Source organism: Jaculus jaculus, chromosome 13, assembly GCF_020740685.1.
Source record: "Jaculus jaculus isolate mJacJac1 chromosome 13, mJacJac1.mat.Y.cur, whole genome shotgun sequence".
Taxonomy (NCBI): domain Eukaryota; kingdom Metazoa; phylum Chordata; class Mammalia; order Rodentia; family Dipodidae; genus Jaculus; species Jaculus jaculus.
The window spans coordinates 71287436-71302114 of record NC_059114.1 but is presented as its reverse complement, the minus strand read 5'-3'; positions in this window follow the sequence as shown (position 1 = coordinate 71302114).

Genomic DNA, 14679 nt, shown 5'->3' with positions numbered 1-14679 from the left:
CTTTTCTAGATTAGGGCCACTTTAACAAGGTGACATATCCCATGGTCTGAGTTCCTGAACTGAATAAAAAGGAGAAAGCTAGCTTAACATCTGTCCTTCTTTTTAAAATATTTTTATTTATTTTTGTACTTATTTAAAAGAGAGAGAGAGACACAGAGGCAAGCAGATAGAGAGTTGGGTACACTAGGGCCTCCAGCCACTATAAACAGACTCCAGACACATGTGCCAGCTGTGCATCCAGCTGACGTGGGGTGCTGGGGAATCGAACCTGGGTCCTTAGACTTCGCAGGCAAGTGTCTTAACCACTAAGCAATTTCTCCAGCCCCTCCATCACTCTTTAATTCTTCTCTGCAGATGTGACAATGACACCTATCCATGCCCTCCCTGCCATGATAAACTATAACCTGGAACTCTAAGCTGAAAAAAACTCTTTCCCCCTTAAACTGAATTTTGTCAGGGAATTTGTCTCAGCAATGCAAAGATGACTACTACAGTGCCACACACAAAGGCTACAACACCAAATCTTATTGAAAGGACAGACTGTAAGTAACTATGGACAAACTCTTTGCATCATAGATTTAACTAGTATATTCTCAGTGGGCTAGTATATTATCCTCAGTACACATTTCAGCAGGCTTTCCTTCAGTATGCCTTCATATGCAAAATGATATACATTATTAAATATATATATTTAACATGGGGAAGGAGAGGTGGCTTAGCGATTAAGGTGCTTGACTGGAAAGCCTAAGGACCCTGGTTCAATTCCCCAGAACCCACATAAGCCAGATGCACAAGGTGGTGCCTGCATCTGGAATTTGTTTTCAGTGGCTGGAGGCCCTGGTGTGCCCATTCTCTATCTCTCTATTTAGCAAATCCCCCCCCCAAATAAAGAAATAAAATATTTAAAACAAATAACTCTTGACTACCTTAACAGTCTACTCTTTCCTACAATCTTTGCCAATAAGATCAAAACTGCTTCCAGCTTTCTCCAGGAGGGCAGGGGTGCATTACTGTGAGGAGGTCCTCCTATGAGGGCATTCATTTGCCATACTTATGTAGGACATAGAAACTTTCACATAGGAGTTCACAAAAAGGTGAATCTAATTTTCCCAGTTAAATCGCTGGCAATTATTTAGTCAATCAAAAATCTTCCCACTAGCAGGAAACAATGATTAAGACTGTCTGCACCCATAATATTACAACAATTTCAATACTGTTTGGGTCTTTTATGCTATAGATAACTTATACCTGTATATATTTTGCTAGGACTTATTTACTCTCATTACTTGAAAACTAGGCCACTTTGAAAATAATCACTTATACCAAAAAGCCTTCAGAATCTGTAGAAACTGATATGCAGTTGGCATTCCTGTTAGTTCTCTCCAGACATAGCTTCATTCCAAGGGCATCAGCAACTTCCCCTCATGCCTCATGGAATCCTCCTGGGCAGCTGACCTGACTGTGTTAGTTTCTCATTGCTTCTGTAATAAACTATTACAGATACAGTAGCTTAATACAACACAAAGCATTACTTAGTTCTATAAGTCAGATTTCCAAAATAGATCTCATTCGAATAAAATGAAGGAGGGGTAGGACTGTAGTCCTTCCAGAGGGGTGTTCTTTTTCTCTTTTGATCTTTCCAGCTGCTGTAGGCTGCATGCATCCTGTGTTTCATGCCCTCTTCCAATGCCAATCACATCACTTTTGTTTTTCCTCTCATTATTAGTTCTACATATCTGAATCATCTGCCATCTCCCCTTTGTAAGAATTCCTATCATTACATTGGATCTGCCTGAATAATCCTTGATGATCTCACTATCTCAAGGTAGTTATAGTAATCATATCTGTAAAGTCATTTGTGACCACAAAAACCAGGTGTGCTTGTCAGATTCCCATCAATGTAACAAACTACCTAAAAGAATCAACTGACAAGAAGGAATGGGTTTCAGAGACTAGACATGGATATCCTAGCTTCACCCCACATTAAAAATGTGTTCTGCCCATCTCAGCATCCTCCCAAGTCTCAAACTATCCCAACAATTGACTCAAAATATTAAACCCTCATCTGAGCATTGCCAGCTCATAATTCCCAAGTCACATCATGTAAGTAATCTAAATGAAGTATGGGTGAATGAGAGTCTGGGTGACTTATGCAGAGGCAAAAATTTTGGCTGGGCATGGTGACACACACCTTTAATCCCAGCACTAGAGAGGCAGAGGTAGGTGGACTTCTGTCAGTTTGAGGACAGCCTGCAAAGTGAGTTCCAAGTCAGCCTGGGTTAACCTTATTTTGAAAAAAAAAATCTTTCCATCTATAGACTCATGAAACTAGAAAAGGAGTTATTTGCTTCCAAAAGCCAATAGTTAGACAGTCTAAATAACCATTACCATTAAAAAGGATGCAAAATAGAAAGGGGGAAAATCCATCAGTTTACAGAAATTATGGCAACTAATCAAACAGAATTATGTTTTAATGACTAGAATTAATCCTCTGTGGTTTGAGACTCATCCTCTGGTTTTGAAGGTTTTCCATAAGGGCTCATTGCTGTACCAGAGTTACTTTCCACTGAGGTTAGGATGTGTTTAATCAGAGGAAGTTTTCAGTCTTTTTCCTACTCACAGACTATGGAAACTGCAACAGCCTTTCTTGTCATTGTCTCTCTGTCCCTTTCAGTATAAACTGGTAATATTTCTATTGGCATAAAATTCTTAGATGTATTTATGTATTTTTTTATGTCATAATTCACCCACTAGAAAAACGGCTGTTCCACTAACTTTTACTAGGTAGTTTCATCTCTATTTCTAGCTTCTGCCTCTATGAATGGTGATATCCATGATAGTTTCACAAGTGGCCTTAAACTGATCCCATACCCCTATCCTCACCCCTTACTGCAGTTCTCAATAATGACACTGCATTGGGAATATAACATCTTGAGATAGAGAATAACTGGCCCTTAGGCATCCTGGTCATGTTGTAGTGCTCCCCTAGAAATTAGATATCCTTCACTGCTCTAGCTCAATGTGACAATGCCTCTAAGGTGGAAGCAAAAGATAGATGCTTTCCTTTGTTGGTGCAGGTGAGTCACATGCAGTTGAGACTCCACATTTGTTAGGCAGCTTTGTGAGGCTGGTAGGACTGGCTCACAATGGATTTTAGGTTTCTATTATCCCTTGTAGCTTATATGAAAATAATGAGTCTACTTCCAGTAACTTGTTGCACATGAGTGTACCAGACTCAGATAGTTAACCCCACGTACAGTAAACTTGCATCATACTAATTTCTTTAGTGAACATTCTGTGTGACTGAATACTCTGCCTTTTTAATCCTTCATGGGGAGTAGTTAAAGGCTTTGCAGGGACACTGCTGTCTTCCTCTAAAAGAATAAAGACTCATCATTCTCCTGACATTACATCTCCTGATTTTAAAATCTGTAATACAAACAAGCTGTGACTTTTCTCAAAACATGAAGTCAGGGCTGGAGAGATGGCTTAGCGGTTAAGCACTTGCCTATGAAGCCTAAGGACCCCAGTTCAAGGCTCCATTCCCCAGAACCCACGTTAGCCAGATGCACAAGGGGTCACATACGTCTGGAGTTCATTTGCAGTGGCTGGAGGCCCTGGCATACCCATTCCTCTCTCTCTCTGTCTCTGCCTCTTTCTCTCTCCGTCTACCACTTTCAAATAAATAAATAAAAATAAACAAAAAATTTTAAAAAAAACAATAAAACATGAAGTCCTAGTTCCTTTTTGCCCAACACTTATTTCTTCAATTTATTTTTCCTCCTACATTTTCCTTACATAGCAAGAAGCTGTTAACATTAATATATCTACCAAAACTAAGTTTGTGATAATTTATAGTCTCTAAGACAACATAGGTTTTCTCTATATGTTCTTCAGTTCCTTTTGGGTGCTCACAGCAACATCTTAACATCTACATTCCTACTAACAGCCTCTTCAAGACAAGTGGAGTCTTTTGTCACAAGCATCCGTGTTCTCACAGCAAGTTCCTTTAACGCAATGGTGGCTCCAGCTATTGGCTAGAGCTATAGTTCAGGTGAGAACAAACCTCTGCTTCTCCCACGCTTCTAGTGTAATTTATTAAATTCTCCCATGGGAGAGTATATCCAAACAAGGAGGAAAGAAAGGGTTCAGATGTTTCAATGCTCTGAACTGGAGATCAGGAATAAGAATTTAATTGTGCATTTCCTTATTTGCTGATGCCTATCAAAGCTCCACTGATGAGGTGAAGAATTAAAATGCTGTGCAAATGTTATCAGAGGCATTCATAATAAGAGGATATTGAAAACTGCCAATCCTAGGATAAAATAGAAGGGCTCTATGACATAGCTGAGTATTTACTAAGAAATGGGAATCTGGTATCTTTCAAATATCTTCTGAAAGCCCATGGTTGGTAACTAATGAACTAATCTTTGAATCTAAAATTTAATTTTAATTGTTGAGTTAAAGTTTCTGTAACTATAAGATAATTGCATTAAAAATTAATATACCACAACTATTTAACCAGATCTCCAATCAAAGCATACTCAAGAGAATATAAACAATGTTTAGTAAGTATAGAACCTAATGTAAAAAGTGATTTAAATAACTTTAAGCAAGGACTCCTGAAGGCATCCATAGACTGATGTTGACAGAACACAGATTCCCATGAACAAATGAACAGATGAAACCTAGTACATCCATGGAATGGGACAGGATTCAGCTTTGAAACAGAAAGGTGAAATGAGCCCTCCCCAACACCTAAAAACAAATACTATCTCATCTGCTCATAAAAGTGGTTTAGATATTCTGCCCATAAAGTAAGTTAGAATAGTCAAATTAATAGTGAAAAAGTAGGATGACCAGAAACTGGGGACAGATAATAATGAAGAATTTCTATTTAATAAATAAGAGTTTCAATTTATAATAATGAGAAAGATGGTAGCAATGATTTTAAGACAGTGTAAATGTCCTTAAAATTGGTAAATTGTAGATTATATTATGCACATTATAATACAATAAAAAATTTAAGTGAAAATATTTTTATAGAAAATTATTTTAATACAGTCTGAACAGTAACAAAAGCCAAAAGACATATAAAAATTTTTCTGTCATTCATAATTGTGTTCCTCAATGATATGTGTTTTGGAGGCATTTTTTTTTAATTTTAAACCAAATTAAACAACACTTCTATATTGAGCAACCAGAGTATAAAGTCCCAAATCCACCCAAGCCCTGTCATTAACTGTCATGACCTTAAGCAAGCTTTCTTTAGTGCATATTTATTAACAAAAAGTCCAAGTTGCATATAATACAAGTTTTTTTAAAAAAATTTTGTTTATTTTATTTATTTACTTGAGAGCAACAGACAAGAGAGAGAAAAAGAGGCAGAGAGAGAGAGAGAGAATGGGCAGCTTCCAGCCACTGCAAACAAACTCCAGACGCGTGCACCCCCTTGTGCATCTGGTTAACGTGGGTCCTGGGGAATTGAGCCTCGAACTGGGGTCCTTAGGCTTCACAGGCAAGCGCTTAACTGCTAAGCCATCTCTCCAGCCCTAATACAGGTTTTTTATACACAGTTGAGCAAGCTTGCAATTATATAGGCTTCTACAAAATAGGCAAATTGTAAATTATATTATGCACATTATAACACAATAAAAATTTAAGTGAAATATTTTTATAGAAAATTATTTTAATACAGTCTGAACAATAACAAAAGCCAAAAGACATAACAAATTTCTATCATTCAGAATTGTGTTCCTCAATGATACGTGTTTTGAAAGGCATTTTTTAAATTTTAAGCCAACACTTTAAAACAACACTTCCATATTGAGCAATCAGAGTATAAAGTCCCAAACCCTGTCATTAACCTGTCATGACCTTGAGCAAGCTTTCTTTAGTGCACATTTATTTACAAAAAGTCCAAGTTGCATATAATACAGTTTTTTTTCATACACAGTTGAGCAAGCATGCAATTATATAGGCTTCTACTCATTTATCTGCCAACAGAGAACAGCTGACAAAGTTCATGAGCTTCATTTTAACTTCATTTCTTGGACAGTGATGACCTGGTTAAACAATTTTTTGACATTACTATAGTGAGACATGTGAGCAAGCCTTGTTTTCAAAAATGTTATCACCTCTATAGAAGATTCTTACATTACCTGCATAAATCAAGGGTTACCAAAGAAAGTTATCAAATAACACTTTCTTAAATTTCAGATACCAGGTAAGGAAAAATAACCCAAGATAAATAAAAATAAACATCAATCATTAGATATAAGAAGTTTTATGGCTAAAAGTTTCTGTCCAACCTATTTTAAGCACTATTCTAACAGATAAAATGATTCAACTCATCCCAAGGATATTTGGCTAAAAATAAATCACTATTGAATACTGTTACTTTTTCAATACTAGGCATTTAAAAAATCTATTATTATTTACTTATTTGCAAACAGAGAGAGGGAGAGAGAAAGAGAGAGAATGGGCCCACCAGGACCTCTTGCCACTGCGAATGAAATCCCTATGCATCCATCACTTTGTGTATTTGGCTTTATGTGGGTACTGAGGAATCAAACCAGGGCTGCCAGGCCTTGCAAACATCTTTCACTGAGCCAACACTTCAGCCAAATAGGCCTTTATTTAAAGCAACCCTTAAATAAGCTGTTTGGATCAGGGTGATTTGACTCCCTCATTGACACTGGTGAGGCCTTCCCTGGTACTTCAGCTGCCTTGAGTGGAAGGCCCTCACCCGTGCAGCCAATTGAGCTGTCATGGTGCCAGGGTGTTTGCTCTGCCTGTCCCAAGGATACCTTAAGAACACTAAACATGACTGTTTTGAAACACCGTACCACATTGAGCAATGCTAGGTATAAATCCACCCAACTCTGTTATTAACCTGTCTTGAGACCTTGAGCAAGAATACGGTCCATCATACAGTTTAGTGAATTGTATAGTAGCCATTTCACCTAGACCAACGTGGGAGTGCTATGATTGGTGTAAGTATGTTACCATCTCAATGGTAAATTCTTATATTAGCTACAAATATTAAGGATCCCTGAGAAAGTTGCATGATAGCTCCCTGCAAAAGTTGCATGAAGGACTATGCCATGTTTAGTGTGAACACTCTGACCACAACCCCTTTCTCACTGTGCAGCTCAAGGGACACCTCTCTTGTGCTACCTTTTGGCATTACAACTTGTTACGGTTCCTTTCTCATTGCCAAAACAAAATACCTGACCAAAAGCAACTTATGGGAGGAAAGGGTTTATTTCAGCTTACAGTTTTGAGAGGAAACTTTACTACAGCAGGGAAAACACAGCCTGAGAAAGATGGTGGGGAAGGAAGTAGACTGAGTGAGCTGTCACATAACTGAGTAAAAGCAATATAAGCATTGGACTTAGAGCTGGGCAGATAAGCCTCAAGGTTCATCCTCCAGCGACACTCTGGCAAGGCTTCACCTCCCAAACTGCTGACATCTGGGGACCGACTGAGACCTATCTATGTGGTACATTTTATATGAAACTACGACATAACTTTAAGCCCAATAAAACGCCTCTCTTGGGTGGCCTTAAAAAAAAAAAAAAACTATCTTTAAAATTTTTATTTATTTGAGACAGAGAGAGAAAGAGGTACAGAGGAAAGAAAATGGATGCACCACAGCTTCTAGCCACTGCAAACAAACTCCAGATGCATGTGCCACCTTGTGCATCTTGCTTATGTGGGTCCTGGGGAATCAAACTTGGGTCCTTAGACTTTGCAGGCAAGTGCTTCAACTGATGAGTCATCTCTCCAGCCCCTTTTGCCTGATTTTGATATTTATCATTAAAATAACGGAATGGGTTGAGACACTAACAACAAAGCAGAGATAGCATGATGGTAGCAGCAGCGGCAGTGACAAGTGACAAGACGGCAAGCAAAGAGTGCCAGAGTGTACCCAGGAGCAGATGGTGGAGACAGTGAAAGCATGAAGAGATGAAGAGAAGAAAATATGCTCCCAGTTGCTGGATGAGTTCATGGTGTGTGTGTGGGGGGGGGCAGAAGCTGCAAGTCCTAAGGGCCAAGGTCTCAGACACCCTGCGCCCAAGAGCTATAATGCTAGCTATCAAGGTCTGAGAGTCGTAACATCCTCCAAGACCTGGCTGAGAACTGTAGCACAAGCAGCAGCCACCTGCTGCCTCCTGCCACTAATATTTGTTACTGTTGGGAGTTAAGAATGGTTAATAGCTGCCATTTTCCAGGGTTAAACTGCAGAATATGAACCCCCAACGCCAGAACCTAGAGTCATAATCTCTAAAACTTGGGAGTAATGAGCCTCTACTTATCAGCTTGGGGTCATAAGCTCCTGGGACTGCGAAGAGGGAGTGGGAGAGGGATAAGGAGAGGAAGATGGAAATGGCCGCACCAGGGCTTCCAGCCCTGCAAAGGAACTCCGGATGCGTGCGCTCCCTTGTGCATCTGGCTAATATGGGTCCTGGGGAATCGAGCCTTAGGCTTCACAGGCAAGTGTTTAACCGCTGAGCATCTCTCCAGCCCCAGGTGTGACTTTTGAGAGCTCTTGTGATTCCGCAGACAACTCGTTTCTGTGACCTGTTTCTCACTCAGGAAATCCAAGTGGAGGCTGAATAGATGACTCCTGGCTTCTTGTAGCTCAGCTGTCGTTAAAGGTGTATCAGAGACACTCCATCCAGGAACGTTCCTTTTACCTTGGCTAACTGGGGTGCTCTTAGTGCCTTTGGAATAAAAGTAAAGAAAATAAACCAAGGCGGGTGTGGCAGTGCACACCTGTCATTCTAGGACTTACGAGATGAAGTAGGAGGATCGTGAGTTTAATCAAGGTCATTTTTGTCTACAAGAGACTTTGTCTCAGAAACAATGAATGAAAACCAGGACAGAAACTCGAAAGTTCTAAAACGCAGAATAAATAAATAGTCCCCGTGGATCTTTTGAAAAGCTCCCAGCAGCTCCAGGGCCAAGAAGTAGGGTCCTCTTAACGTCCCCGCGTGACCTAGGTGGTCTCCAGGGTCCTGGCCAGTCCGTGGTTTCCCTTGCGCGGAAGAAGAACCCCGTCCTCATAGCCACCGAGTCCTTCCTCTGGCTAAACGCCCACTCGAGCCGTGGGGTCAGAACGAGCTGCGAGCTGTGATTGCCTCGTGGAGGAAGACCGAGGTGCGGAGCGGCGGACGAGGACGCCGAGGCAGCGTGCGGCACCTAGATCCTAGGATCGCAGAGCAGGAAGAGGCCGCCGCGGCTGCGCGGAGACCCTCTGAGGGAAGAGCGGGAGAGGCCACCGCGGCTGCGCGGAGACCCTCTGAGGGAAGAGCGGGAGAGGCCGCCGCGGCTGCGCGGAGACCCTCTGAGGGAAGAGCGGGAGAGGCCGTCGCGGCTGCGCGGAGACCCTCTGAGGGAAGAGCGGGAGAGGCCGTCGCGGCTGCGCGGAGACCCTCTGAGAGCAGCGCGGGAGAGGCAGCTGCAGCTGCGCACTGCGGGAAGACCCTCAGGGCAGCGCGGGAGAGGCCGCCGCGGCTGCGCACTGCGGGAAGACCCTCTGAGGGAAGAGCGGGAGAGCCCGCCGCGGCTGCGCACTACGGGCAGACCCTCTGAGGGAAGAGCAGGAGAGCCCGCCGCGGCTGCGCACTACGGGAAGACCCTCTGAGGGCAGAGCGGGAGAGCCCGCCGCGGCTGCGCACTGCGGAAGACCCTCTGAGGGCAGAGCGGGAGGGGCCGCCGCGGCTGCGCACTACGGAAGACCCTCTGAGGGAAGAGCGGGAGGAGCCGCCGCGGCTGCGCACTGCGGGAAGACCCTCGGAGGGCAGAGCGGAAGAGCCCGCCGCGGCTGCGCACTGCGGGAAGACCCGCTGAGGGCAGTGCGGGAGGAGCCGCCGCGGCTGCGCACTACGAGGAGACCCGTGCCCGCAGTAAGTCCGCGGCGCTGCGCTGTCTGGACGCATAGCGGCTGCACGGATCTCACGCTTCCCGCAGTGAGAAGCCGGAAGGTCTAGTTCATGTTGTGCCAACTCGGTTTTCTCCGCCTGGGCGGGAAGTCCCTCTGGCCTAGTCGCTAGGAACCACAGCCACGACGCTGACCAAGCCGTGCAGGCGACCCAGCACACTCAGCCATCGTGGAAACAGGATTTTGGTGGCATCTGAAAGCAGGATCCCAAAGAAGAGGAAGAGGTGCCCCAGAAGCAGGCCCCGCTACCCAGCCATGTTCACGCCTCTCGACTGGCCAGTGTGCCCCAGCCCTGAGCCCCTTGGCCTCCTCTCCCCTTGTGCCCCTTGGACATTCTCTCTTCACCTTCCCAGACCTAAAGAGTTAGTTGGTAGGAGGGGTTGAAGCTATCGCAGGACCTCCTGCGTTTGAAAATACTATGAACCAAGGATGGTGGAGGCCTTAGAATATCTCGTTCAAAAGGCTGGCCTCTCCTTAATGACCTTTGCCTTGAGCTAGCCTATGGTAATCAGTTTCCCTTCCAGCTACCTCTCTGCCCCATTGGTTCCCGAAGTCTTGTTTATTAAGCATCCCACTAAAGACCTCTGGCTGGTGATCTAAACTGAAGACTTCCCTGGGAGGGAATCACCAAGGGGCATGTTCTAATAACTTGGGAGTACTTCTCCAAGGACTTCTTTAGACTGAGGCATTCATGAAGAGGTGCTAATGTCCCAACCATTGTCCAGGTCTCTACTTGTAGGACTGGACTTCTAAAGTTGACATTGCAGTTCTGTCTGCTCTGCCTGCAACTTGTATAGGGGAGTTCCAGGGATGCAGGCTTCCAGAGTCAGCATTATCAGTAGGGTTGACATTTTTAGTCACTGATGCTGCTGTAAGTTACCCCAATAAACACATTGATTCACTAAGTTAAAGTTGGGTAGAATAGCTTCTTTGGTCTGTCACTGGTGCCCTGTGTGGGGTGAACAGACTGTCCATGGGATGGTACCTCCAACATTCAAGGTGCTTCTTCCATCTTCAGTGAATCCTGTCTGGAAACAGCCTCACAAACACACTCACAAGTGTGTCTCCTGACAGTCCAAATCTAGTCAAGTTGACAGTAAGCCATCATAAGTGTTAAGACTGCGTGTTTGGATGTGTGCACCTTGACAGCTATATCATTCCTAATGAAACAATCACCATATAAGTGGATTTTGTCCTCAGTAAAGATTTTTACTTAGAATCGATGTTGCCTTATATTTGTATTAATTGGTCAAGTTTTGTCTTTTTTTTTTCCCCCAACAAACCATCATAGTGGTCAAGCTCTGATGTTATCAATAGCTATTTAATATGCCAGACATTGTTCTGTTGAGCAGACAGATGCTACACACACTGGTAACTGAAATACATGGCATGTGAATAGCAAACACTACTGGAAAACATCAAACAAGGACGACAAGACATCAGAAATGTTAGCATTTTACATGATTCAAATACATTCTCAAATATAGGAATCACATGGTAAGGCCCTATTGCTGAAAACACCATAGGCTGTGGTTGCAGGACACTGAGAAATAAAGTTGGAACTGAGATAGAAACACAGAGCTGCCAGGACAGAGAAGTCATCTGGTCTAAAGAAGTAGTGGATCCCACAAGCTATAAAATCAACCAGCCAGATAAGACATACCCACATGTTCAGCAGAGGTAATTAAGGGAGTAATCAACTGCTCTTGGTTTGGGTGAGAGCCTGTGCTCAATGGGAAGGAATTCATGCCTGGTACTAAAAATCTAATCAAAACTCTATGGTTTGGGAGGTAATAGGCCTCAGAGGGAAGCTTCTGCTCTCCTTTGGCTAAATAAAGATGTTAGGCCCATGAAAAAGCCACCTAAGCGTGTATAGTTAAGTCCTCTGATAGATGCTGACTTCACTTTGGTTTTAGAGAACCCTGTTTTTACAGAGAGAGAGATTAAAGACTCATCAAGATGACAAGAAGAGAAAGCCCAGATGTAGCAGTGGACAAGTCATCTCAGTCACATGTGCCAGGACTCAAAGAATGTTGCAGAGGCAGCCACAGAAAGAATATGAGTACTGCTCTCACTGCTAGTCAGAAACCCATCTCTATAGAGATAGTGTTAGACACTTGGGAAATTAAAAACTCATCAATATAGGAAATAAGAAGCTCCTGAGGAACTGGAGAGATGGCTTAGCAGTTAAGGCATTTACCTGCAAAGCCAGAAGATCCTGATTCGATTCTCCATGGCCCATGTAAGCCAAGGGGTGGGGGTCATATGTATATGGAGTTCATATGCAGTGGCTGGAGGCCCTGGCATATCCATTCCCTCCCTCTTTCTCTCTCTCAAATAAGTAAATAAAATAAAATAAAAAATAAAAAAAAAAAGAAACTGTTGAAAGCTTAACACTAACAGATTTCTTCCATGCTCTCTAAGGCTCAGGAGACATTGCAAAAGAGGAGATGGAATACATATAATAGTCACATGGTACTTTGGATCTCTGTTCTCCTGACATGAACTGACTGGGAAATTCATGACCCTGAGGTGGTTACTGATATCCCTACAAGACCAGCACAATTTTGAACACATCCACATTTTGACATGAACTGAGAACAAAAATAATTTGACAACAGGTTAGAGGAGGGAATACCTTGAAAGAGAACAGTCTTCAGGGGAAGGAGCTAACAAAGTAGGGACAGAAAAGAATAAAGGGACTGAACCAATGAAATTACTGTATGTTTTTATATTAAAATTCTCAATAAAAATTAAAATTGAAATCACAAAAATATAAACACAACATTTCACAATATTAAGTAGCTACTATTGCTTTAGCGATGTGTTGTTATGATTACACAAGAAGTTGTTTCTGGTCTCAGAAGGTACAGACTCAATCACAGATAAAGAGGCATGACACCAGATATTTGCTTCAACATAATTTGAGAATAGAGGAAGCAAGGCTAAAGGTGGCTATGAATAGAAAGGAAAGAAAATTAGGTAGTTTAAAATTACTGTAGTATGTAGTGTCAGGCATAAGGAAACTAGTTTTATGAATGATGCTTTTCATTAAAAAGTTTTTACAAGGCTGGAGAGATGGCTTAGCAGGATTGCCTGCAAAACCTAAGGACCCAGGTTTGGCTGCCCAGAACCCATGTAAACCAGACACACAAGGTGATACATGTGCACAAGTTTGTGCATGTACACAAGATAGCGCACACATCTAGAGCTTGGTTGCAGTGACTAGAGGCCCTGGCATGCCAATTCTCCTTCCTCATAAATAAAATAAAAGTTTTTACAACTTTACCACTGTAATTCCATTTTCCTTGTTATTGCGATTTTGGTCAATATACCTTTTACGTTCACATCAATGAATGCATATGCATTTACAGTTACATGTTCATATACCTGACTTCTCTTTGAAGCAGTCCTGATTATGAAAGTGCCAATTTACCTTCAGTATTGATTTTCATGTAAAATCTATTTTGCCTTATATTATTATTAATTGCTCAGGTTTTATTTACATTAGTATTGCAGATCCTTCTTTTTCCTAGGCTTTTATGTTCAACACCCCTCCTATCCTCACATTTCATGTGTCTTTTAAAACAGCAATCAGTTTAAGTCTGTAAATTTTTTTTTTTTTTAATTTTATTTGAGGGCTGAAGACATGGCTCAGTGGTTAAAGGTGCTTGGTTGCAAGTCCTGACAGCCTGAGTTTAATTCTCCAGAAACCATGTAAGCTCGATGCACAAAGGGGTGTGTGCATCTGGAGTTTGTTTGCAGCAGCAAGAGGTCCTGGCATGCCCATTCTCCTCCCTCTCTCCTTGCAAATAAATAAGGAAATAAAATTTAAAAGATTTATTTGAGAGAGGAGAGTGGGGAATCAGAGTTTGGGTGTACCAGGGCCTCTTAACATTGCATACAATCTCCAGATACATGTGCCACTTTGTGCATCTGGCTTTATGTGAGTACTGGGGAATTAAACATAGACCTGAAGGCTTTGCAAGCAAGTGCCTTTAATTGCTCAGTCATCTCCCAATCTCAAGTCTATAAATCTTTGTATTTCTCTCATTTATTGTTTTTGGCACTACTTACAGACTTGAATATATTTTATCCTTTCACTTCTCTGCCTGTACTGATTTGCCAATTATACATATTCTTTTTTTTTCTAATAAATGTTCTCAGAATTACAACATGAATTTATAACGTCCAGGTCAAAAATTGTACCTACATATTTTATTTTGTTTGTTTTTTTTTTTGTTTTGTTTTGGTTTTTCCAGGTAGGGTTTCACTCTAGCTCAGGCTGACCTGGCATTCACTATGTAGTCTCAGGGTGGCCTTGAACTCTTACCTCTGCCTACCAAGTGCTGGGGTTAAAGGTGCATGCCACCATGCCTGGCATTGCATCTATATCTTTATCCGATTCTAATCCAAAAGCCTGAGAAATTCTATTGACCCCCCCCCCAACATTTAGGTTCTTTTTGTCATGTATTTTGAGTTTGTAGTTTTAACTTCATACAACAGTATTCATGATTAATGGTGTTTAAATTACATATTATTTAATAGCATTGATTAATTATATAAACTAGTGTTTAAATTTCATTGCATTAAGGCTTGCTTAGATCTACTGATATATTTTCTGACTCCTCTATTATTCAATGTTTTCTTGCATCTCTGACCTTCATCTTATTGGATCATTTCCTCTAAAAGTATATCTGAATGTATGTCCCCTATAGACTTAGGTGTTT